The following is a 27356-nucleotide window of genomic DNA, read 5'->3' on the forward strand; positions in this document are numbered from 1 at the left end:
ATCACCAATAGATGTGGTATGCTTAGTGTTTGGGCTTACATTTTTGTATCTTTAGATAAAAAGATCCCACAATAAATATGCACATGAAAGTCATATAGGTACTGGGATAGCAGAGAAAAAAAAAGAAAATTAATTAATTTTCTACTTAACTAATCCCAATCTATTTTACCTTCTCTGGTAAATGGACAAGGTCTGGCAGAATTTGGGAACTATGAGGAAAAAAAAGTACATTCTGCATTGGATGACAAAAGGCTTGTATAAATTTTCAGCTGAAATGTGCAGAGCTATGGAACAGTTAAATGAATGTTAAAATTTTTCCTTGGTTCTTATCTGGGAAGCTTTGTGTCTAGGTTGTCAAACAATAATTTAAAAATATACGTTATGGCAAAGTGGGAACTAGTTCAGCTTAAGCTTTGCATCACAGGATCAGTAAAGTTACGCATCCGAAAAAATGAGAAAACAGTAACACTTACTTCAGCACTGAAAAACTGTTTGGCTATTTCAGTTTAACAACTCCACAGCTGTTCTACTACCTGTAATTGGAGTGCCAAGATGAATACTTGTTTTAATCAGGGAGGGTAAACATTGATGGCAATTGTATAATATTTTGAAAGATCAGAGAGAATGTTGTAGTTGCTATAGTAGGTCAGATTTAGGATCTGCTACTGAAATTGGACTGTGCACATGAGTGACTGCTCTTTTGCTGCGACTCAGTTGCTAATTGTTTACCTCTGATAGCCCTAATATTTACAGTTACGAAGCCTTTCTGGAATCTCTTATTTTTACACTGGCACATACAAAACTTCTTGAATAAATCTTGAATGCAGGCATGAGATGCTCTTCAGACTGTCTACAGTGGTGTCCAGTGGCTGTGGCTGCTGTTGCCCCACGAATGAAAGGAGACTCAGGGTGTGACTGCAGTAAGCAATGATGCCTCAACAAACCCTTTAAAGGTAGAAGCTCTAGATGCTCTGCTCAGGCTACCTGAATATGGCCACATTTCCTTCCTTGATACAAATGGAAATGGGCCTACATCATAACTGTGGTTTTTGAATTGTTATGTTTGAAAGAATTTGTTGAAAATACCCTAAAAATATGACTAACTATATTTTGACATGAAGAACTAAAACCATGAAAACCTCTTGTTCAGTTTTCTCCAATCATTTGTGGTCCAAGACACTGATTCAAAGAGAAAAGATTATTCCTCACTCTCCTCAGTGTCTAAGGAATTAATATTATTTTTTAGTTAATAGCTGAAGCACCAGTGCAAATGTGGGTTGTGTCCTTGCATCTATTAGGATATAAATACCGGTCCTTTCTCTCTCCTAGGGGTCACTCTATTTTAAAAGAAACAATGGTAGATTTCACATCCAAACTGTCATGAGTGGAAGACTAAACAGAGATGAAGAAAAGTCTTCCAGTTCTGCTTTCTTAAAGTTAAATTTTCTGATTTTTTTTTTTTGTGATGAAGCTGAAAAGGAAAGATTTGCACCTCTACCATTGGAATGGAAGCCACACTCAGAGCAAGACACAGATCACTGACATGTGCTAGCTACACAAACAACTCTATTTCTTCTTGGTTTAGCCTCTTCCTCTCAAGCTGGAGGCAAAAAACCAATCATAGAATACGTGCAGAAAATTAAAAGAGCTTTCAAATTAGTTCTTGGTCAGATAAATGGAGTATCACTTAGCCCAAGTTGTGTTTGTGTGAAAGATCCCACTAATGGTCATAGGTGAGGTTTCCAGTGGGATATCTTCAGCATTTTGAGGCTACTTTGCTTTCTTTGAAAGGTGGGATATTTTGGGTAATAATGTTATCTCTTATTTAAACAAAACAATCTTATTCTGCACTTTTAAATCTTTGTTTCTTATCGAAATTTTGAATGCATATTGATTCTCTTGCTTTTCTCAGAGATGAGGGTGTTCTTGTTCCCTGAACCTGAAACAATTGTTTAGCGACTGTGATGGTCTCAGGAATAGAAACTGAATTGGGTATGTAAAGACAGGTGTGTATCTTTTATATTTTATCTTTTATCAGATCACTGTTTTTTTAGGCCATAACTGGAACTTCTGGCTGTTGCTGCTTTGCACCCCAGTTCAGGATGCATCTGGATTCTTTGGGTGCTGCCATGATTTCAGTGTGGTACAGAGACAGAAGAGCTCTTCATATTAACCATTTTATTTTAAAACAAAGAGCTCTGCAAGCTCTTCAGGGTTTTCCTGCCAATTGGAATTGACTTTTTCTTTTCCTATACTTTTCCTAAAGCACAGATCTCCCCAGTGCTGACACCACTGAATTTTGGTGGTATACATAGGCACTTTTTTATTCTTTATTACAGAACATGTAAGCATTATCTCTGCTATTTTCCAAACTGCTTTAGTATTACTATAAGCATTGTGAGAATTCAGCATTAATTTCTGATCCAGGACTGATGACAGTAATTTCTGCACAATTTTTTTACAAGAAACTCAGATCACTATTACATTTCACATTGAACACCATGTTTCTCTTCAATGATCCACATTTAGTTTGTCTAAGGTGCCCATAACTAATAATATCACTAACTTGTCAGTCCTTTGAAGTTTTGTCTCCATAACCGGTCAGTTAATTTCTTGATAAAAAAATCTAAATATTTTAAATTTTAAAAAAACCCAATAAAATAAAAACTTTAACCTTTTCAGATTATGTAGCCACCACCTATTAGCAAATATATTATCCTTCAAAACTCAAAGAACTATGCTATAGTTATCAACACACATTTAAAAGTAATTGGGACTGAAATGTCCTCCTTAGTTCATACCTTTAGGGACACATCTGCAGCTTGACCTCACCGTGTCTTTTTCTATATTGAGTTAGTTTTGATGTTTTAATAGGCACAATATTAAAACTTCACACTGTGGCATAATATTTTGCCTTCAATTTCATACACATAGGCAACACAGGGACTGTTTGTTATCTTCCATGTGTAAGAACAAATGCAGCATACGATAAAGCTGGAAGCAAAAGACTTAGGTAGTAAAACATGTTTTCTCCCTTCTGTTTTTATCCTGATGAAGTTACAGGAAAAATATACAAGTTGTTTGTTTGTTAGGTTTCCAAGCTGCCAATATGTACAGTAGAGAAAAAAATAAACAAATCAAATTTCTGACAGGTGCAGAAAGAAAGACTCTGAGGCAAACTTTGACTCCCCAGGGTATTTAAAAAATTTTCCTCTTGCCAGACTCAAAATAAAATTCAGTCTCTATGTCCAAGAAAATAAACAGTTCTTTTGACTTGCTAGATATCAGGGCTTGTCTTGGAGGTTTATGAGATTCATGTAGATGTAATTCAGGGCTTTTTTATTTTTACCATAGATTCTGTATTGAAACAATACAGTTGTGGAAGAAAGGTAATATCACATTTTTAATGCATAACATCTGATTTACACGAGCTGTTTTAGTGATGCCTGAGGAAGCAAGCTCGAGCAAGAATGTTTCACTTCTTCTTTCATCCCCTCTTGTCCTGGTTGGTGCTGTTTCCTATCTTCCAGTCCCTTCCCAAATAGCCTTTCCTTCCAAATAATGGCCAGACAAAAAATCCAGTCCAAACAAAACTGCCTAAATATGTGGTTTGTGTGAATATCTGGGGGATGTGATGGAGCAATGGACATGAGGTGAATCTGACTGTCACCTGCACAAGAAATAGTCCCAACACTCCATGATGCATGACTTGGCCATCGATTGCCCAGCTGTACCCATAGGAGGAACCCTAGTTTCGGTGACAGTAAGTTGTGTTTATGTGTCCCTTTCTGGTAGTTTGTGCTGGGAAGGGACGTGCTGCTGACTTGCAGTGGCAGCAGGATCTCCACTGCAGATTGGTGGAGCCCACTCAGCTCCAGTTGTTGACCCTGTACATGCAGGGAGCCTTCCATATGGCCACCCCAACCTTGTTTGCTTCAACTCATGTCCTAGTAAGGGCATAATTGTACTGACTCTGTTTTAAAACTCAGTTTTGAGAAGGTATTCCTGGTTCTTTCTCAAAGTCTCATAAATTAAATTGAAATCAGTCACATTTATGACTGGTTGTTAAAAAGCTGTAAGTGTTATGAATTTATGACACTGTGCTCATGTTCAGCTGTTCACTGCTTCTGCTTCTAGGTCTTTTTGTCCTATGTGGGATAAAATTTATATTTGTGGGTGAGATCATTATAAATCTTTTATGTACCACAAGTGCAATTTTAAATGTTTGCAGGCATGGAGAAATGTGCCCATGAGATATCAACTGTATTTCATGGGTTATTGCTTCACAGAGCTGACAAAAAAAGAGCTTTGCAACTAGTATACACTCACACACCTTCTTAAGTTTACATGTTTGACCTTTAAAAGCTGGTAGGCATCATGAAATGTGCAACTTAGGAAATGAAATGCTACATGCTTCATATTGTACTTGGATGCCAGTTTGCCATGCTAATTTTCTTCCTTTACCAGAAAAACCTTTCTCAGAGACTTGCCCATGCCTAATCCATCAAGGCTTCTTGCTGACTCCAGTGACAATTGATCAACTTTCTGAGGAGTGAGCGTAGCTTGTGTACACCTCTGCATAAATCAGTGATGAAACAGAGGCCAGCAATGATGAGTGCAGAGCTCACACTTGGTGCACAAGCCTATTGCTGAGATCTGTAGCCTTCAATCTGAGCTTCCCTTTAAAGTTCTTATAGATTACGTATTCACAGGCACAGAGGAATACAGTTTTCAAAAACACATTTTTTTGGTGTGGAAAGATGGATGGGATGGATGTGTGGCCTGTTAATTGATGACACACGCTGTGAGCTAGATTTTCAGTGTGGCATTAATTTAAAAGAGCACTTGGAAAAATATGCTTTAATAGAAAGCACAGTGTGTTGGGAACTGGGAAGCCTGGGGTTTCCTAACTTTGTAGCAGGACTACCAGAACAAATAACTTCAATTCTCTGTGGCTTATCTAGGCATCTATTTCCTAGGGTAAAAGAGTTGGAGAGGCTTTCTCTCCTTGCCTTATTGTCAATTACCCATAGTACATTTTGGCAGGTGCCAGCACATTTCTGCTGCTTGGCCTGAATCTCAGCCTGCCAGCATTGTCCATGCTGAGCAAAGCTGGGGAGAGCCATCCTGTAACGGGTACCTCCACAGTGCTGGGGCCACATCTCTGAGACATGATTCAGTGTGAGCATCTACAGAATGCATCTACATTGGCTTCATCCATTACTCACCTCACTTGCTCATTTTGGACAAAAAAGTGGCTGGGGACTGAGGCTGTCCCTCACTGTTTGTTGCTGCTTTAGATAGCCATTGTAAATATAAAAAGTGAAGATAATTTTCCAAGGTCTTTGTGATATGACTGTGATGAATTGGGAATGGTAAAGTGTAAACTAACTCTAGGGAATATTTTTTCACACTTCATCTATGAATTTCTTTTATATTTTATTGGATATTTGGTAATTCTCTTATTGCCTTCCTTTAAATTTAACAATCTATGTAATCTCCTTTAGTTTAACAATCTATGTAATCTCTTTAGCTTTCATGATCATTTTACCTCAGCCTTTATATGTTGTATTAGAGAGATTAAGAAACACACATGCCATTGTCTCTGTCCCCTGATTTGGGGAAATGAATTTTTATGAAGAGATATCAAGAGTGCAGTGAGATTGTTACCTCCATCAATATTAGCACAAATGTGCTTGTAAATGTTTCAATGCACATGTGTATCCTTTGAACATATTAACAGCACAACATAACTACTGAATATTCAGGAAGTAGAAAGTAATTGCATCCATGGTTTCTATTTTAACAAATAGGCACAACCTTTTTCAATGCAACATTCATCCAACTTCATAGTATGCATCAAAATGCATTTGGATTGTTTATGATTGATGTGGTCATCCTCTTATGGTTCCTGTGGGCTAGATAGAAATAGAAATGTAGGGCAGGAGTCTCCATTATTGTGCAGCTGCTTTTCTCTGCACTGTCAGCATAAACTCACACGAAAGCTGGAGGATCTGGCTCAGCACAAATGTAATTCTGAGATGATGAGCTGCTGTGGGGCACCTACAATTCTCTTCCTTAGTGTTGTTGAAATAACGTCAAAGGCGTGGTTGTCCAAGGGGAGAAGGCAATGGGGGAGGCAATGTAGTGTTTCATTCACACTCGTTCATGTTGACTATTGGTAGTGATTTTGGTTTGCAGTGTGTTATGGCCAAGCAGCAACTGGAGCAGCTTTTGAGCAGCAGCACCAAGTTAAGCAACACTCAGATGTAGCCAGCCTGTAGGTGAGATTAAGATACTTTGAGGTCATAGTTCCACATTCTAAAAAGCAGGTAGGTTTCTGAAGGCTCATATTACTTTCCAGTAATACTCAGTGTTGCTTTCCAATAAGGTTCATGACTGCAGGCACACATTTCTGAAAAATAAAAAAAAGTCATAGCTGATTTCTGTAAATGACCTAGGAGACTGATCCCCACTTTTTGGTGAAGTTAGACTCTTATTTTCTTTTTTTCAAAGCAGGATTTATCTGTAGAACTTGGACTGCTAATGAGCTTAGGATGTTCTGAAACTGTTGACCTCCAGACTGAAAAATGTTTGTATTTTTGTGTAGCTGTGATACATGTTGTCTGTAAATGTCCAGATCACAGGATCTGCTCACTTTCTGTTTTGTAAGGATATGTATTAGATACAAATTAAATACTAGATCTATTTCTGAAGTTAAGGAAGAATGGAGAAAAGAAGCAGTGTTGCAATACTTTAGTGGAAGAAATATGTGTGATATTATTGGATCTACCTTACACTAATGTAAATGTGTCTAAGGGAAATGGATATTGAAGAGTTTTTTGTGCTCCATGACTTTGAATATTTTGAATTAATTAGCTTTGTCTCTTCATAGTTCTTGTCCTCAGTAGAACCTGAATACTTAACTAAAAAGTAATTAGTCTTTTAATGTGACTGTAAAGATTTAAACAAACACACAGGCAACCACTGCTTTCCTTAATCAGAGCAACTCCTTCCCCCCCCGTTTTATGTAGTCTTTTAATCCTTCCAACATTCTCTAAAACAAGCTAACTACTGTCTCTGTGTACCTGAGGGATTGTGCAATGCAGACAGAGTTTTCTGCAGCTTTCTTTCACTTCTGAAAAAAATCACAATCCACTTAATCTGACAAGTGAAACCTTTGATTGCATGTTACCTACACAATACTGCTTCTTTTCATGTTAAGGCAGGGAAGGAAATAAATGCAGAAATGTGTCTGCTAAATTTCCAAGTTAGCAATCTGTTGAAGGAAACCATGATCCTGACAGGTGCAAGTGCTGGACTCTCGGGCTTAGGGAGTCTCAGGAGCCTTTCAGAGGTTTTTCACCTCACTGATCCAAAATAAACTTCAGTACTTGGGAAAAATCAAAGCAGGCAAAATGTTTAATGCAGCACAATCTGGTACAGAGCAAAGAACAGGAAGAGAGAAAGTCCATAATTTAACAATTTGTGCAATGATCGTCATGGACACGGATCCCCACACTGTTCCTTTCCTTTACCTGAGGAATAATTGCAGGTTTTGTTCTTGACTAGCTTTTGAGGTTTGTTCCACTGTACATCTCTCATTGTTAAAAAAAGTACACTGCAAAATGGAGAGATATGCATACAGTTATATCACACGTGGTGCAGCCTATCTGAAAAATTACTCTGTGCACATCTCTTCTCTTCAGGTGCTAGTAGAATCCCTGCTTGGAACTTTAGCTAACAATGGACTAAAAAGGAAAGAAAAACCCAACTCAACACTGTTTCACTGTTTACCTTTAAAGTACAATCGCTGATCAGCATCTTCTGCCTAAAAAATATTCTTTCACCACAGTACTCAGCCATCAGGTTTCAGCCATGGCACCACAGAGACATGAATACAAACTTGTACAGTCATTGTGTTTACCAATGATAACAACAACAACAACAACAACAATAATAATAATAACAACAGAAATAGCCTGCTCCTCTGAAGGGGCTTCTGAGGTACTAGGCTAGTCCTGTGCATATCCATAATTAGCTGGAAGATAGATGTATATTTCTCCTTGCCACATATATTTGTGTGTACATATATAAAAATTGCCTTAGTTTGTCACACATAAATACATAAATATCTCTCATTCTTTCTCTCCCTATTTCTATGACTATTTTTCAGAAGTAAAAAAACAAAACTAATGGGACCAACATACAACGCAGAAACAGACCATCTTCCTGTATCAAGTAGAATAAATTAGTGCTGAATGCCTAGGTTAATGTTCACTCTGAACTGGGGCTTGCACAGCTGGGATTCTCTGTGCTGTTTGATCTGCCCTTTCAAGCTCTGATGATCCCACTGAATTACATTTAATGGACACAGGGCTGAAGTACAAAAAAAAAGAGAGGCCTTGTTATAAAACAATAGAGACAACTTAGCTCACATGCACACCTGTTCTTTGTACTTCATGAAAGACTCCTGATGTGGGGGAAAAGATTTCATGAAGCACTCCCCTGGCATTGTTTGCTTGAACTTCAGAAGTACAACAGCCATTTTGGGGTAATTGGATTTACAGTCGCTACAGCCATGGATGAATTTTATGGGAGGCATTTGTGCTCAGGTAGTCACGTCAGAACAGGATGTGACACACCTGCACACTACACTAGTAGAAAGAAAACTACTCTGAACACTTATTAGCTAGACATGTCTGAGTTAAACCAATTCATTTCACCCATGCAGGCTACTAAAGGCTTATGCAACTACAATAATGGCCCAACTTTTCCTGGCCTGCAAGATAGCACTCAAAATTTACCCTAGCTGAAAATAGGAATTTTGTATTGGTGTTTTTTTGACAGTATCCTGGGATATTCATAGTAGGGGGAGGTGCAAACTGAAAAGTGTTTAATTTCTTTGAGGATTGTAGATTCTATTAGATGTTTGTTTCCAAATAAGCATGACAATATATATTTTTGATTGAATGCAATTTCCATCTTTACCTTAGATTTCTATGTCTATCAATCTATTATTCACTAAATTTGTCTGCATACTAAAGATTGCTCTTGAGATCCACTTGCTGGGCCTTGTCTTTAAATTCTGATAATAAAAATGGTGCTTGGCAAATCACTATGATCCTAAAATCAACATGGTTCTATATAAATCAGGAAAGACAAAAGGCATGTAGTTATTAGAAAACAGTAATCATCTGACTCATCCGTATTCAGTTATAATAGGGAAATAACATGGATTGTCTTCCCCATTTTGCACATAATCCAGACAACAACATTTAGGCTGAAAATAATAATCTGAAGACTTTAGACCTAAACTAGGCATGTATCTTCTTTGTATACAGGAAGCCAGGAAATTTGTGCAGTATAAGTATAGACAAATTTATGCTGATGTGCTGATTGCATAGAGACCAAGCCTCTAATGAGTACCAGAAAGGAGAACAGTAGTGTCTACATGTATCCCTATATCACATGTATTCATTCACTGTGACTGTGTGTGGAATTGTGTAAACCCGTCTGAAGGATGTTTCCTGTCACAGCATGCTTGATATTGCACATGGGATCATAGAATGGTTGGGGTTGGAGGGGTCTTTAAACATCACCAAGTTCCAAGCTCATGCCATGGGTAGGGAACCCTCCACTAGACCAGGTTGCTCAGAGCTCCATCCATCCTCATCTTGAAAACTTCCAAGGATATGGAGTTCACAGCCTTTCTGGGCAACCTGTTCCAACACTGAATCAACTTCACAGCAAAAAAATTTTACACAATATCTAGTTTAAACTTACTCTCCTTCAGCTTAAGGCCACTCTCCCTTGAGTTAGCTGATGGAGAGTTTTGCAGACTGGCTAATAAAAAAGGCAATTTTTTTTTTTCTGTAATATTTTCCATGTGATAATAACAATGTTGGATTACTTGAGTGATAGTGTGGTGATCTCCGTGGCTAGGAAGTGTGTGACAGCATTATATAAAAATTTCTGCGGGTCTATATTTGTGTATTTTAAGCCTACAATCAACCATCATGACAACCCAATTTGACTTTTGGTATGTTTTCTCCTTTTTCCTGACCTTGCTCCTCAATTTACCTGAATTAGTTACTGCTTCAAATCTGTGACTTATGGCTATGTTGGAATATCAGATAAATGCCTGTGTCCAAAGAGGCCTGAGAGGTGGCTGTAATGAGATGTTTCCCAGAGAGTCCAAATGTGGAGTTTTCTAGCTACTCTTCATAATTATTCACCTGATAGTTTCCACTGTAGAATAGTTTGCACTGAAAACAAGGGATAATGCTCTTAAACTTTGATCTTAAACTTCAGATCCTTAAAACTCACTCTGGAGAAGCATCAGGGTACTTTACCTCTCCTTCAAGGAAAGAGTACATCATTCTAAGTGGTGGAGTGTTTTTTTCTGGGAAACTCATAGGAAACATGCTTAGGAAACAGTCAGCAAAGGTGAAATGACAATACAGAATCATAGGTTAAAAGCAATTAGCTCAGCTACTGTAGGGTGATAATTTAATTAGATGATTCTGGGGAAAATAATTCCCTTTCCCTTTCCCTTTCCCTTTCCCTTTCCCTTTCCCTTTCCCTTTCCCTTTCCCTTTTTAACTCTCAAGAATAAAAAGGAAAGACTACCAGTAACAGATAAACATGTTGCTTTCTATGGTAACTGGTTTCGAGGCACGTTGAAACTGTCAAGCTGAAAAATTTACAAAGAAGTTAAAAATAAGATAGCATTGTTCTCACTCATATTTTTCCTTGAATTCCAAATGTCTGCACATCATGGACTTAGTTTGGCCTATTAAATATCTAACTTTCAAATCTATGCTGAATTTATGCTTCACTGAAAGGAAGAGATTAGATACAGATCAGTGATCAGCAGTGTTTGCTGTGGAAAAAAAAGCAGGTGTGTTTACTTAAGGCATTAATTTATTAATCTTTACCTACTGCTTCCAAATAATTTGCTCTTAAAGGTGATCAGATATGACAATTATGAGAACAATAAGTTGCTCTGGACTGAAGCTTTCTGAGTGATTATCTGTAAGATATTGGTTGCTTAGTAAGGCCAACATGCCTGCTTCAAAGCTGGCTTCAGGTCACTGAAAGCAATAGAATGTTTTATATTGAAAATATTCTGATATTTTATTTATATTCAGAATGGGATAAGAGAAATGTTGCATATTATCAATAAGCCACTGAGCCAAAAGCTTTGCAAAACATTAAAAATGATTTTTCTCCCTAGGAAATTTGTTTGATTCCACTTGCCATTTCTGTTTTGATGGTCATGTTTAGTGGTACAGTATGAAAATGACTTTTGATGCTAAGAATGGTAGGTGGAATGGTAGAGCTCTATTTTTTGCCTTAAGTGTCTTGTCTCCTTATTTACTATAATGAATACTCCAGGATGGAGTTTCCTCTAAATTAGAACAGCAATTGTATGCGGCGGCTGTTGTAGGGCTGAGCACCAGGCTTTGGGAGGGCACCCCTGTGGAAAACACTGGACACTACAGGAGACTGGGAGGCAGGAATGAAGTGGTGCACTTGCAGAAAATGTGCCTTTTATCCCTGCAGAGGTTCCCTAAGAGCTACAGGTGGTGGCAGATTTCTGGTCTAATCTGCTCTTGTGCTGTAAATAATACTTTCTATGAGAAGGGCTGTTTTAATAACACACTAGTTTATCAGATATATATATAAAAGAACAACAACTGGATAGTTAGTAAAGAACAGTGGTATAATTGTGTAATAATTGTGTCATAAATAACAGTACTTTTACCACGAATACATATAACTTTGTATAAAAATAGGTAGTTATGTAAAGTTCATTATCAGCATTGTCTAATTATAGAAGATGGAAAAGTAGTAATCTGGGTAGAGACCAAAGTACTTTATGATATTTTTAATAAAAGAGGAGGCATAGTCAGCTTGTTGGGGATCACAATAATCTTAGCATCATTCACATCTCTGTGCAGATTTAGTGACCTTCCCCAGTCACTGAGGTGAAGATTTTCAAACACAGATGAAGTGTTTATGTCTATGTTTTAGAATTTAATAAAAGTGGTTTGATTTTCAGAGTGTTTGTGTCTCCCCATCTCCTAATTCCAGTGCAAATCATGATTACTTGCAACTGAGGTGAATTGGCAGCTGGGACTGTAATTACCCTCCATCCTTCCCACTCAGTGCAATGGCAACTGATGTTAGTGGTGCTTTCTGAATTTACTGAGCAAAAAATTTCACTCTTGGCTGAGCTCTTCAGATTAATATTTTCAAAGACATCTACTGGGAATTAATGTGCAGATCTCACTGACAATAATATTGATAGTTTATTCCCTTCGATTCTTTTGGATAAAAGAGTCTTTTTTTGCGGACTTTCATCATTAAAATAGATAAAGAAATTTCTTTTCACCCTGCTAGAAATCTTTATCAGGTCTTACTCAGATCTCAGAGCTGAAATGTTCTGAGTGATGCTGTATTAATGATGATACTATAACTATCTTAGAATCATAGAATGATTTGGGTTGGAAGGGACCTTGTAGATCATCTAGTTCCAACCCCCTGCTGTGGGGGTGTAATGTGATTTACTCCTAATCAAGAAAAGAAACACTATTTTTTAGGCTAAGTGCAAAATCATGTATTATGCTAATGCAGTTCCACTCAGCAGTGGGAGAAGATTCTTTCCACTACCCCTTAAATTACTCTCCCAAAGGAATGAAATTTCATATTTCTCCAGAACTGGGAGATGCCTTATTTTACAAAGAACTTGGCATTTAGGACTGATTTAGGAGAAAAGGATTGGCAGAGGAAGAAGTGCAAGAACTGTTTTCATTATCACAGGTGTGGGGCATGTGAGACATCTGATGATGACTCCAGCAAAAGTTGCTGCTGCTCAGTCAACATCATGAGGAAGAGTATCAACTCTCTGGTGTCTATGGATAGTTTTCTTCTCATTCTTCCCCTGAACAGGAGACAACTGTTTCTTTAATCCCAGAGGGACCTCTAACTTAAGGGTTGAATGTGATGGCCAATAGGGATCAGCTAAATGAGACTGCCCTACATTTAGATGTGTGACATCGACGTCCAAGCTGCTATCACAGGCAGTTCATGCAGGGTATGCCTTGTCAGAAAACTGCTGGTTTGTATGGTCGTGCACCATGGTCATGTGAGGTGATTCAAGGTAACTGGATTTCTGGGAGACAATGCCATCCTTGTAAAAGGTCTGTAAAAGAAGAAATTTTTTTTTACATTGCTTCAAATATGATATGCAGCTTTTACACTGTGAATAACATCCTTTAATATCTATATTTGACTTAGAAAAAATAATAAATCTGACTCTGGAACATAGGCCTAGAGACCATTTGTTTCTTTTTGTTGGAAGGACTAACCATGATAGTTCTGTTTCTTTCATAGGATGTTTTTCAGCTTTCTTTGCAAAACTTTTCACTGCCTATGAAGGGTTTTGTCTGTGTTTGCATCTATCACTGAAGCTTGGAAGTACTTTCACAATATGCCAGCAGTCATTTTCCTTTCAGTTCTGTCCATTTCTAGAAGAAAGAAAGAAAGTTGGCACGCTGTGGAGCTTGAATACAGTATGTTTCCTCTGTCATACTGTTCCAGCAGTCAGGCAAAGATCACAGATTTTTTTTTCCCCTCAGATGGCCATAAACCATTTTACATTAGAAGTTTTCAGGTAACTATCTGTCACTAAACCAACATACAAGCGGTATGATTTATCACAGTGAACAGAGTTGGCTTGAAAAAATTCATGAGTTGGTGAACATTTAGAGCTTGATCTAAAAATGTTGCATGCAAGAGAAAAAGGAGAGCATTTAATAGAAACTTCAGGCTTTAATCTCTCTCAGCTTTACAGACATGCTAGCATATGGATTCACATGTGTCTGCCATGTGGTAGAGTTTGTGCTTCTCAGAATCCAAAGAAAATAACATTTAAAGCTTTCTTTTTTAAGGGAAGAAAGGGACAAAACATTCACATACTAATAGCTGATACAGCTGAAGAAGAAAATGCTCAGATTTCTTCATTTTGTGTATAGAGGCTGATATTCAAATCTCCAACTGGGGATGTTTAAGTGGACTCCCATGTACCAATGCTGAAGAAAGTGAGGTGAGGCCAGATAATGCTTCCCTGTGAAAGCTTTGGAGCAGGAGATCTGGACAGGGAAGGTGAGAGCTGAAAGTCAGTGGGCTGCTCCACTAAGGAGAGGATAAGTGCCTGAAAGGGCACATTGCTCCAAAGGGGAGCTGGGCAAGGGAAGGCATGCTGCACCAGCTGGAGAGCGTGGCCACAGCCCCATGCAGAGTTATCCTAAGCATCCTCTCTGAGACCATGCAGGGCTGAGCTCTGTCAACTGGCAGAGAGTAACTGGCAAATCCCAGTCTGATACATATATAAATATAGCAGTTAGCTCAGAGCAGGTGGACTCTTTGGCTTTCAGAAAGGATGGGCCTGATAGGTCTGGTTGCAAGACTAGTTGTTCTTTATTAAGAATTTATTTAGATCTATTTTTTGTAATGCTTTAATATTTAAATGCTGCTTGTGTATTTCAGAAGCAGAAAACAAAAACTCCATATACTTCAGTGCTGTCTCACAAGACATTCGGATATAGAAAATACACCTCATTTGATTATAGTTCACTATTCAAAAAATTCCAGACAGTATATTTATTCCAAAACAAATTACCCTTAGGGATTTTTTTAGATTATAATGTTCAGGGTGTTCCTATATAAACAGCAGAAGGGTTATTAAAAATAAATCAGATTCTTAATAATGGAATCACTCCCTTGAGTACAAGAGCTGAATGGCATTTGCCAGTTGAAGGATGAAACTTTCTGTCAAGGTGGAGATTCACAAACTTAACAAACCCAGTGAGATTCCTTCCTCCTCCTTCCTTGCAGAAGAGAAATCCTAGTTAGCTGCCAACAGGAGATGTATTTAAACCTACAATAATGTCAAGGCAATGGTTTGATAGGTGACAACTCCATCAGAGCACTCCGATTGCATGACAGCTGCCTGGGGTCAGCCGCACTGTACGTATAGATAGATGCATTCTCCCGGCGGGACCCTGCAGACAGACACATTCTTCAGGCCTTGTGCTATAGTCAGCTCACTTTCAGCAGCTCATACTGTAATCAACTACATTCTGATATTAATATGTTGTAGCCTTCCTCCTCAGGCTGTGTGTTGCCCTGCCAAAGTCACTTGCTGTAGTCAATCAGACACAGCCTGATAGGTGTGTGAAGAAGACAAAAGTATTGCTGGGGGAGAAGCACATGTGCTGTGGACTGCTGTGGCATTATAACCTCATCATATTACCAGACCTGTCCTTTAAAATATAATAAGGAGTCAGATGGCATAACCATATGCTAGCATCCATACGTTTTCACTGAAGTCACTTTACTATCAAGGACCATGCTGCCAGTTCCCAGGGGCCTCTTCTCCATCTGATTGCTGGAGTCTCACACTTGATTTGTTGTTTGTCCCTAAGATATACCTCACGTATTCACCTGCACACTGGTGGCTGTGTAGATGTCACCTAATGAGCAGCTGAGCCTCTTAAAATTTCTCAGTACTTTGTATTAGCATCCCTCCCCTCTTCTCTGAACCCTGTTCCCCAGGTCTTATTTTAAATACAGGGACTGTCATTGAAAGAAAGAAGAGAATGAACAATTGTTTTTTCTAGGTAAAACCAAGTGAAAGGCCAGGATGGGGAAGAGCTACAAACTTCTCTGGTCTCCAGAAATTAATGAATGTATTAGTATGAGGAAATATGCAGAGTGCAGAATGCTGACAAGCAGGTATCATTCATTAGGTTGTCTTTATATAGCAAGACATTACTTACAAAAAGCCAAGAGTTTTGGAATTAAGCTGTTTCTTTTTTTTCCTTTATGAGTTTATAAATTAGTGGTGGATTGTCCTTCAGACTGGAAGACCTTTTGACAAGCTCATATCTTCTAGCATAACATTTCACATGCTCTGGAAGAACCCACAAAAGCCAAATGTCTACCAGTGACAGCAATTATAACCTTGGGATACATCAGATATTTCCTGAGATGATGCTGTATTTACACTGGTCTAAGGTTTGCTGGAATATGAGAGATTTGGTGGAAGTAATATTGCTTGATTTGTCTGTTCCTAATTAATTTCCCACTAATACAGTCAGCTATTACTGCTTTGTCAACTAGTATTTTCTTCTGTGTTGCATTTATGTATCACTTGCTTCCTTTGAGATGTCAGCAGTATTAACTTGCATGATCTTGGCTGTATACAATGCTGTGCACCCTAATGAACTTATTTTTTTTAAGGACAAGAAGCTAGCCTACATTTTGTTACTGGTTTAGCACCACAAATATTTTTTTTACACTATATAAATGCTAATATATTGAAATTCCATATATAACATAATTAGTTATTACCATACATACAATTAATATACATAAGAATTACTGCAACTAAGGAATGATAGTTCTTTGAGTCAGCAATACTCTTTTAGGATCACTATTTGCTTTCACCTCTGTGTCTTCCCTTTTGGTACACTATGCTATAGAAGCTGTCTTTTCTATATGGTAACAAGGCAAGACATCATTATGTGTGATTGTTAAAGGCTCCAAAGATATTTCTTACAGGAGTAGAGGTGAAGTGCTTGCATACTGCCCAAATTCCTATACAGGTAGTTGTCATCTGCTTCCCTAAATTTTTTGTCGCTTTAATAAAAGGTTTTATTATTGTATGAAATTTCTGAAGAGGCTGGTTGAGAACTATTAAACAGTAGATGCATGTAAATAAAGCAGAGCCTTGTGTAACACATCACTTTTCAGAGAACCTGGAGATTCCATGGGCTGAAAGGTGTTATCTAATTGTAAGCTCATTGTCACGAATAAAGTAGTCCAAGTCTCCCCTTATTTACACACGGTGTAACTTTTTTTTTACTGCACATTGTGTGAATCAGAGTAGAATGTGTTTCATGAATTCTAATTCTGTTCTGGCTGGACAAACAGACAATGTGCCCAGACAGAATTGTCATTGCATATGAAAGAAGTGCTTTACATATTTTCAAAGTATCATTAAGATGCTTATTTGGGCTGCAGTCTGGGAGCATCTCAGAACGCAACCTCAGTGACATTGCAGCTGTTGTGCTTGGACATTAAAAAGGCAGTCTTTCCTTTCATTGTAATAATTTAAAAATTACCAGTCATGTGCAGACTCTTAGAGCCTGATCCTCAGCCCATGTGAGCCAGGATGGAAGACAGGGCATGTCTCTCCATTGAAGTGTGCATACTTTGAATCATTCTGTGGATTTTGAGTACCTGGCCATGCACACCAGGTAGAGGACTGTTAATTGAAATAACCTGAAATGGTTAATATCTGAGACCTGCATTCTTGACAGCAAGCACATCATACATGGGAAAAGAGGCTTTTAAAGTCCTTCTGTTAGTGTAATGTTGGAATGCCTTCTCTCAAGTGAAATGAGGCAACTCTTTGGCACTGTTAGCAGCAGGACAACCACCCCCACAGCCTTCTACTCTTCAACAGCCCTTTGAATCTGCTGCAATAACGTAGTGGTTAATCTGTGATTCATTACAATGTGTGAGTGTGTCTGTGTTGGGGGGGGGGGGGGGGGGGGTGGGCAGGAATAACATCTCTATTCCTGCAAACAGCAATGCTGTGTTACGTTATCCTCCAAGTAGCATTCCCTTTCACCACATGCTGTATCTGTTGTTAAGTTTTGTCACCTTCCAGAACTTTGTCAGCCCTATTTTTGTCACAAAGCGGGGATCCCATTCTGATATTGTTCCAAATCAGCGTTGCACAACTGTTGAACATGGCTGAGAACTGTGCTGTTCCTGGCAGTAAAACCCTTGTTGCTGTAAAGCCCCAGGAAAGGTGTTTCATGTTCTATTTTCATGTGTGGGCTTCTGCTCAAGAGATGTAGTACAGTGTACAGCCATTGCTAAATTGTCAAAGAGTTGCTTGGGGTTTATTTTAGCTCACACTGTCTCCAACTGATTTTGTTGTGTGGGCTATATTATCAATCGTATTATCTATAATTTACAAGTATATTAATTATAAAGACAAGTATTTTATGTGGAAAAGTGTATTACAGGAAGACATTTCACATGATCAAGAGGTGAGCCCAGGCATTACCTCACCTCAGATGGGAGAACTGTACCAACAGCCTAGTAATAACAGACAGTAAATCCTCAGGTTCTGCAGGAAGACAGGCTCCTGTCTCATCCACTGCATCACCACTATGTCTCTCACAATATCCCCGTAGGCAAACTCAAGAAGTGTGGACAGCAAGGTGGATTGAGGATTGACTGAACAGCAGACCCCAGAGCATAGTCAGTGGCACAAGGTCTAGTTGGAAGCCTGTCACTAGTGGCGTCCCCCAAGGGATAGATTTAGAGGAATGATTTTTAGAAGTACCTCAGTCCAAGTTTGCTTTACAGTTTTCTTTGCCACTTACTACAGAAAGAACGTTCACAAAGGCACAGTGGATCTGAAGTAGTTTCAGCTGAGTGGTGAGGTTTTGTCTCCCATAGTGATGCTTGGCAGTAGGTTAGTGGGCAGTGGGTTAGTTGTTCTGCAGGAATTAGTAGCCTTTAAAAGAGCCACAGCACACAAATGTCTCTGCAAATGACTGAACATAGAGATGACATTCTCAATATAAATATATGCATAGAAGCCTACTGATATTGTGGAAAAATTGTCTGGCATTATTCTAGGACAAATTCTTTAGAAAGATAAGTGATGTTTTAGGTGGTAAACAACAGCACCTACAAAATCATTCCCATTCTAACTGACCTTAATGCAGCTGGATTTTTTTTTTCTGACATATGTGTCTGAATGAATTATTTCAGTGTTTTCTCAAATATTTACTGTGCTCAAATAAGGATGTGAAAGTATTCATTGTGGGAACTCAAATATAAACTTTGCAAAGAAAAAAAATGTAGAAAATGTTACTGTAAGAAAAATTAACCTTTCAATTTTATATTTTGTCATATACATAAGGTTTATATATATAGATTATATAAGGTTTATTAAGCATCACAGAACAATGCCTAACATCCACAGATACTTTATAAGTCACTATGAACATGCTGCTGTGCTAACTGCTTGAAAGAATTTCCACTCTCGCCCATTACTTACACAATATTTTTTCTTCATCAATTTTCAGTTGAGGAAACCCCTGTAGCATCTCTCTTAGATGATCTAAGAACAGTTCAGTTATGGGTATAGAGATCTACAACTGGGCTGTTTGCTTTAATTTCCTGAGAGCTGATGGATGAACCAGCTGGGGAAGGTGCCCTGATGGACCTTATGTTTCTGAACACAGAAGGACTAATGGGTGATGTGATGGTTAGAGGCTATCTGGGGCACAGCAATCACAAAATTATAGAATTTTTTATTCTTAAAGAAGCAAGGAGGGGGATCAGCAGTACTGCCATCTTGTTAGACTGTGACCTATTCAGGAGTCTGGTTGACAGACTCCCTTAGAAAGCAGTCCTGAAGGGTAAAGGAGTCCAGGAAGACTTTCTTCAAGAAAAGACATTTTTCAAGAAAATCCCACAGGTAGAGGAGCAGCCATGCCATGTGCCAAAAGATGAGTCAGTAGGAAAGAAGACTGGTTTGCCTAAACAGAGAGCTTTAGCAGGAACTCAGGTAAAAAAATGAGAGTTTATGACCATTGGAAGACGGAGCAGGCAAGTCAGGATGAGTACAAGGGTGTCATGAGTTTATGTAGAGAGAAAATTAGAATGGCCAAAGCCCAACTAGAACCTAATCTGGTTAATGATATCAAAAACAATAAAAAATGTTTCTATAAATACATGAGCAACAGATGGAGAGGGCTAAGGACAATCTCAATGGATTTTGGATGTAGGGGAAAACATAGTGATAAAGAATAAGGAAAAGGCTGAGGTAATAATGCCTTCTTTGCCTCAGTTTTTAACATAAAACCATTTGTTCTCAGGGTTAACCAGGCCCCAGAGCTGGAAGACATCAATGGAGAGCAGAATGCAGCTGCATAATCCAGTGGAAAATAAAAATGGAAATAGTTAACAACTTGCTACACCACTTAGACACACACAGGACCCAGTGGGATCCCCCCAAGTGTACAGAAGGAGCTGGTGGAAGTGCTCACCTTCAATTATTTGTAAGCAGTCCTGGTCAGCTGGGGAGGTTGCAGTTAACTGGAGCTTAGCAAATGTGATGCCTATCTACAAGAAGTGATGGAAGGAGCATGTGGGGAACTACAGACCTGTGAGCCTGAGGAATGTCAGATCATCCTGAGTGCCATCCTCTGGCACATGCAGGACAATGAGGTGATCAGGGTGCCTTATGCAAGGCACTTCCTCTTGACCAGCCTGATCTCCTTCTATGACAAGGTGATCAGTGGATGAGGAAGAGTCTGTGGGTGTTGTTTACATGGAATTTAGTCAAGTCTTTTGAAGCTTCACCATTTCCGAGAGCATTTTCCTGGAGAAACTGGCTGCTCAGGGCTCAGATGGGTGGTCCACTGGATAAAATCTGACTGGACAGCTGGACCCAGTGAGAGGTGATGGAGTCAAAACCAGCTGGTGGCTAGCTGCAAGCAGGTATGATGGTGTTGGTGCCATATATCTCTGTGATGAGGAATTTGAACTGCACTAAGTGTTAATGGGAAAAAAGGTGGCTGGACGCATTGCCTCTTCACCAAAGAAAGCCTCCCATGGTTCTCTTCCCTTACATCAAAGGTGACCATTGCTGCTTTCGGAGGTACTTAACATTTGACTGCCTAGACACAGTATTGGTCTTTCTGGAGTCAACAAAAGGTTTTCTTCTGTAACTAAAAAAAAATTTCCATGTGCAAGTAATATCTGATCAATGACATATGTCTGCAGAGGCCTGTTGTTTTTTGTCTGGTGTTTCTGCTTACTGATTTAAAGTCAAATTCTGCAACTTTATATCAACACAAGCCTATTGTGTCCGGAGATTGAGAACAGAGTTTGGCTCTGTCACAGAGGTCTACCACAAACCATGTAATTCCAGTGTATGTATGATGTGTGACTTGTAACCTTGTTTGCTGCAGACTAAGTGGTTTGTACATCTCTTATGAAGACATGGTAAAGAATCCCAGCACTGCATATGAAATTCATTCTATGCTGAATTGTCCTCCTGCATATGCAAACAACTGAATTTCTCTTGCCCACTTCTGTATAAAAAATGATTGTGGTATAAATAACCATCAATACTTCGTAGACTGAGTGTGGTGGTATATGTGAAAGGTCAGAATGAGGCTGAGAGAAAACACCAACCAGAAAGGATAAAGAACACCTAGACAAAAGCTGTATGGTTAAAAATAAATAGTTAATCCCATTCTGCATTGTTCTCAACTACTCTTGCAAAAAGAAGGAAGTGACATATGAATTCCAAACTTGGACTGCAGATTTTGAAGCTTTCCAGTTAGGAACTATTATTTCGAAATATCAGTGCATGATGCTTTTTTCAATCAAAGCAGTTTCAAAGAGTTCAAACCCCAAATTCTAAGTAGCATTTTCTGTATTTTAAACATCTGTGCTGTTTATTAGAAATGGCATCAGATTTTTGGCAATCCAATCTTTTTTCTTTTCTTTTTTTCTTTTTTTGGTAGAGCTTGAAAGAGTTACACCACTCAGTGCAGTTGTTGGAGTCTAGGGATTTCCTAAAATTGCTAGTAGAGTATAATCCTGGAAGTAATTTATCCTTGCTTTTTTTTTTTTTTTAAAGGGCAAGGACACAAAGGAGGAGAAGATATCAGATATGTTCCTGATTTGTGCAACATTAGACACAATGCAGAAATTTTGTCATTTCAGTTCTACTGCTGGTTTCCTATTTTCTTAGGACAAAATCGTAATTATTTTTTTTAAATAGCTGCTTTATAATAACAATTACTGTGATACTACCAACTGTGATTTTTGAGTAGATTTTAAAAAATTCTATCTTAAGATTTTCTTCTTCACTTGAGGTAATGGCAAAGAGAGGAGGTAATGGCAAAGAGAGAGAGAGAAGATATTGTTTTTAAATTACCATTAATGCAAGGCAGGAAAGCCTCATTAGGAGAAGTTTAGTTCTGCCTGCAGTAGAAAGCACTATATACACCATTCATGAATGTGTGAGACATACAGCTTATTATACAATGACAAGACTCAGAAGAAAATCAGAAATGGATATGAAAACTGCCTTTACTCTGTCCTTTGTAGTGCCTACAGTTTAAATAGTGTCCTTTTCTTGAAAAAGAAGACACAAACTAAATAGTATCTGCAGAACATGTCAACACTTTAATGCTGTGTTGTGTATTTTATGCATGCATTTTGCAGAAACTAGAAAAATCCTGTACAGGATATTTAATCCCAGTATTTCCGGAGGTCTGGCTTATTGTACACTTTGAAACATTTTTTATTTTTCTACATAACCCACTTACCCATTCCATACCCCTTAATTGAACTGTTTGGGTGCATTGTGGCCAATTTGAAAAAATGAAGGTCTTTGAGCTGAAGAAGCATTAGCACTTCTCAGGTGCTCCGCTTCTGGCATAGCCAGCCTGGAGAAGCCTCCTGTGGTATTGCAGCTCAGGAGCAGAGGCCCTGGGAACAGCTGTCCCCTCATGAATCATTCATAGGGGGAGCTGTGATGATGAATGATCAGCTGCAAACAATGCATAACATTTAGAGAAAATAAAGGCATTTCACTGTAATTTCATTTTTTCCCCCAGAGGTGGGGCAGAGCCCCAGGTGTCTTCACAGTGAGATAACTTTAGTTAAGGAGGAACCTTTAATAAACCCTGGAAACTGTTTTCCAGTGACCCCATAGGTCTTCTCATGACCCCTTCCCATAAGGAGGAGGTAAAATAGTAGTGATGATAAGGTAAGACATTAAGTGCAGATTGGAAAACAGAAACATTTGTTCCTGCCTTTAACTTTTGCTGTATTCCCAGATTTTGGAAAATTCATGAAAAATTAAATGGGTGACTATTTTCTGTCTGGCTGGGGAATGCCAAGTCACATGTTATTGCTCCTGCTCTTTGACTGGCTGCCTTCTATAGCTAATCAACACAGTGTCATTTTGAAATTCACATCTGGGAACTCTTTGAGCTAAATATGCACTTTTCATAAGCTCTGGCAACTGTAAAGCACCAAATGCTTGAATATTCAAGGAAAATAAACACACATGCTAAGAACGTGACAAAATGGAAATCTGTGTCAAGTTTGAAAGAACAATCTAGGATATCCTCTGCCCTCTGCTCCCTGCTCTCCACTCAGCTGTGCTCAGTAGCAGGAGTAGATGGCAGAAACGTGTGTCCCTTATGTAAGATGTGCTCACAATGCCCCTGAACTTTTGGCATCAGTTCAGAATGTAGCTAACTGGATCGTGCCAGTTTAAATATATCTGGTCATTTTCCAGTACACTGCTCAGCTGTCTACCTTTCAGCACCCTTGCTGGCATCTCAGTAAGCTCAATCTGCATTTCTGTGTTTGTTAATGCTACTGGGTTCTCTAGTGGGAAACAGAATATTATTATGTTGAGAGTGAGGGACTGGGAACCACAAGATCTGGAATAAATTTTGGTGGCTATTATGTTTCCCCGCAAACTTCTGGAGATATTCTTCTGTCTTTTAGTATTTAAAGAGGATTCACAGACTCGTAATGAAGCACACTTCTAGTTTTGAGCACGTGAGTAGTCACATAGCAGTAAAAGGAACGAGGCTTTGATTTCCTGGGAGTTCAGTTTACTGCACGTATTTCATTCTATCTCAGATACTGCAGTACAACAGTATTTGGAGATTATTAGGAGGATTCATGGTCAAAATGACATGCTTAAAGTTTATAAAAAATTTGCAGACTTTGATATTGTTTATTACTTGTACCAGAGACAAGAAGGTCCTTCTGAATGAAAGAAATGTTCTCAGGACCTATTGCTGACTACATCAGGCTAATTCCTCATCCTGTCCAATGGACCCCATGAAAGAGATGATTCTTTGCTTACATCCATTTTCCCTCTTTTTACTATGTTCCAGTGTGACTGTATGGAGTTGTGCACAAAGGCTGTGACAAGACAGTCTTCAGTGATGCAATTGAGATGTAAAGGTCACTGCCTGCAAAATTTCTTTGCCTGTGGAGAATAATTCAAATACCAACCTGCTTGGAGCATCTCCAGCTTTTCCACTGTTCTTGAAAAGATAATAAGGTTAATTAATAATGATAATAAAGTACAAGAAAAACATGGCACTGATGGAAATGGTTAAACCCAAATTCCTTGCTGTGGCTGAAGTGCCTGCTATGCCTTGACACATTCTGAAATTAGGCTGAATAACTTAATTTCTAGTTGTGAATTCTACAGATCCTCCTTGCATACTGCAAAAAGCCAAATCAGAAGATTAAAAAGATCAGTGCCAATTGTTTGGAGAAGTCATTGTTTGTCTGCATTTAGCAGGAAAGGGACACCATGTGGCAGCATGGGATGCCACCGTGTTGGTTCCAGCTAACGATCACTGTGAATTGAGCTGTAAGGAGAGCTGCCCATTGACCAGCATTGATTGCTGTCTTCGACAGGTGCTAATGTTCAGAGGGCAGACCACAGCTGCTTGCACAGGGTTCCCATTATCCTTTGCTGGGTATTGATTCTCCCTTTGGGATGTTTCCTTCCTAACTGTGTTAATTTTCAGATTGCATATTTGCATTGGTCTGTGCTGAGAGGGGCAAGCAGAGGTGCCTTGCTTATGCTTAATGACCTTCCTCATCCCCCTGCTCCCCCCCTCCTTCACCAGTATCTCAAGTCTTTAGAGACCATGTCTGTTGGGATCCAAGTTTCCTCTAATTATGGTGCGCATGAAGGGACAGAGTCTATGAAGAATACCAGTTCTACTCTTGTAATTGCTTCAGGTGCACTCAAAAATTAATCAGAAATTACACAATGGGGTTTTTGTTTTGGTGTGTTTTATTTTGAATCCTTTCTAAGTCTGAAGACTTGGTGCCTGTGTGTAGAGCTCACACAAGTTTTAACAAGGGAAGGATGGGAAAGTAGTTGTGAAGCCGCCAGGGCAGGGACTGGTGTGTCCCTTCAGCACTATTTTTGTGCTGCACACAATTAATTAGCTGATGGACCACAGTCACTACCAGAATGACAGTGTTATACATTCATTTTGCACTGGTATAAATATCTTTCAGGGTTGAGTGAGTATATGGACTTGTCTTTCTGTAGGTGTCTGCATAATGCTTAGAGCTGTGCTGGGATCTTGCTGAATCTTTGTATTGCATAAAGTTGCTTATAAGAATTGTGCCTCAGTTCTCTACTTCAATAAGTCAAAGAAGTCTAATCCAGTATTTTTTTCGGAGAAGGGAGTAATAGCATATTACAGAAAAAATATTTTTCCGCTGAGAATTTTTCTTGTTTTGGCAAATATAACCACGTCAGTGCAAATGTTGCCTTCACATATGAAGCAGCATTATTAATTTTATCTCTGTAGCAAGGAAATGGAACAATTAATTTAGGTTTTCTGAACAAATTATTGTTACTTTCACACAGATAATTGGACACCAGTTTCCAAGCCTTCCTTAAAGCATCTTTGTTTTCTACTGTCTGCATAGAAAGGAGAGGGTACATCTGAACCTAGTTAGCTCTAGGATGAAAATAGTTAGGTTGTGGTGTTTCTGTAATCAATAACAAGCAAAAGATGTATGTAATGATCTTCAGCTCCCCAGTTTAAGTGGCCAGGTAGTAATTTATATCTGAATATTAGGGGGGTGCAACTTGGATTAAAACCTCTGTAACCATTTTGCCAAATTTTTTGGGTTCCTTGTGGTGTCAACAAATGCAGAATTATTATAAAAGTAACCCTAATTTGAGCTTCATGGTACCAGAGTGGTTACCTCACCCTGGAAACATGAAGTCCCAAAGATTGTATTCCACCATTAGGAATTTTCTTTTACTAGAACGTGTTTCCTATACTCTGTGTGGATAGCTTTAGAATGGTGTAGTCTACAGACATGAATTTTGGGGTACCTTTTTTAACTCTGGCAGGTTCATAGTCCTTACAAAAATGAAGCACGGGTGGGTGGATTAAAAAAGGATGTGAAAATACACAAAGCAATATGTAATTGAAAAGAAAATGGCAGGGGATTTCAGCAGCATCTGAACAGCAGGGAAAGGATATGTTCCTCTTTTCATTTTTCTACTGCTGAAGTTGCTTTACCTTTAATGCACAAGAGCTTCTGCTCATCTTGGTTTCCCAAGACTGCAATTGCTTCTGTGGTTGCTGGAGTGAGTAGCTTGTGCTGCAGTGCATGCAGGATTGAAAGAGGTGGTTTAATCCTCAGTTGCAGCACATCAGCTCATTTAGGCAGCGTAGTGCTGCAAGTGTGGACAAGGGTACAAGTCATCTCATTAACTGATAACTGCTGTATGTTGGAGAGGGCAGACTTAAGCTACTCCTGAAATGAAAAATGCCATCTGTTTAAGATCAGCTGGGACATCAAATTTAAAAAGTAAAAGAAAAAAAAGAGAAAATCCCAGCCCAACAGAGAGCCCAAATCTGCTCTTGCTAATGCTTAAATAACTCAAGAGAAATGAACAGAAATTAACAGTGGAGGCAGTGTAAAAGCAGTAAAAACAAGATCAGAATCTCTGCCCATAAGAGACATTATGTGTAAACTTTGTAGAAAGAAGATGAGTGGGAAGAGAAATGTAGGTAGGGAAAGGATGAAGACAAGGAATATTTATTATCTGCTTACTGCAATGCGCTTCCCCCTTCACGGGATCAGAAATTTGAAAATTTTTCCTATTATTTGTTGTACTTTGAACAGCTGCTTCCCATTGTGTTCAAAAGGAAACATCTCAGTTATCTTAACTGGGTTTGCTTTATGGGACTGACCCTTCTCTACACCAGAAAGGTACAGATCTGGTGTTGCTCATTTGGGACCCACAGAATTGCATTGATGTAAGGGAAGTGAAAGGGGAGAAACCCAGGTAATGTGTCTGGAACAGAAACTCATGAGTTAAAAAGGAATTATTGAGGGGAGGGGAATTAGAAAAGGAGAAAATAAATTAGAGAGTTGAGAATTCAAAGAGGCAGGTGAAGCTGAGAGACAGAGCTTTATTGAAGGGGGTGGTGAGATAGTGCTCTGTGTAAGACAGGAGTTAACTGAAAGAGAAAAAATAATTAAATTCAAATAGGAAGCTAATTAAAAAAATAAGAGAGAGAAAAGAATACATTAAAATGGAAAAAGGAAATATGAAATAAGAAAATGCAAGTAATGAGAGGTAAGAGATGAAAAAAAAATCTTTATCTAAAGCAATTGTACAAAAGAAAAAGCAGCAGCTATTTTATAAAAGT

The 27356-nt window shown here is 38.7% G+C and overlaps 1 long non-coding RNA gene across 1 annotated transcript in view; it reads left to right on the forward strand.

Moving 5' to 3' along the window:
- Positions 1 to 27356, forward strand: part of LOC135296078 (uncharacterized) — a 154571-nt gene that overhangs the window by 108873 nt on the left and 18342 nt on the right. The window contains exon 14 of the long non-coding RNA XR_010358130.1: positions 1913 to 2006. This is a non-coding gene — a long non-coding RNA (uncharacterized LOC135296078). The remainder of the gene's footprint in view (positions 1 to 1912; positions 2007 to 27356) is intronic.

The sequence above is a fragment of the Passer domesticus genome, chromosome 3, assembly GCF_036417665.1.
Source record: "Passer domesticus isolate bPasDom1 chromosome 3, bPasDom1.hap1, whole genome shotgun sequence".
NCBI classification, from domain to species: Eukaryota; Metazoa; Chordata; class Aves; order Passeriformes; family Passeridae; genus Passer; species Passer domesticus.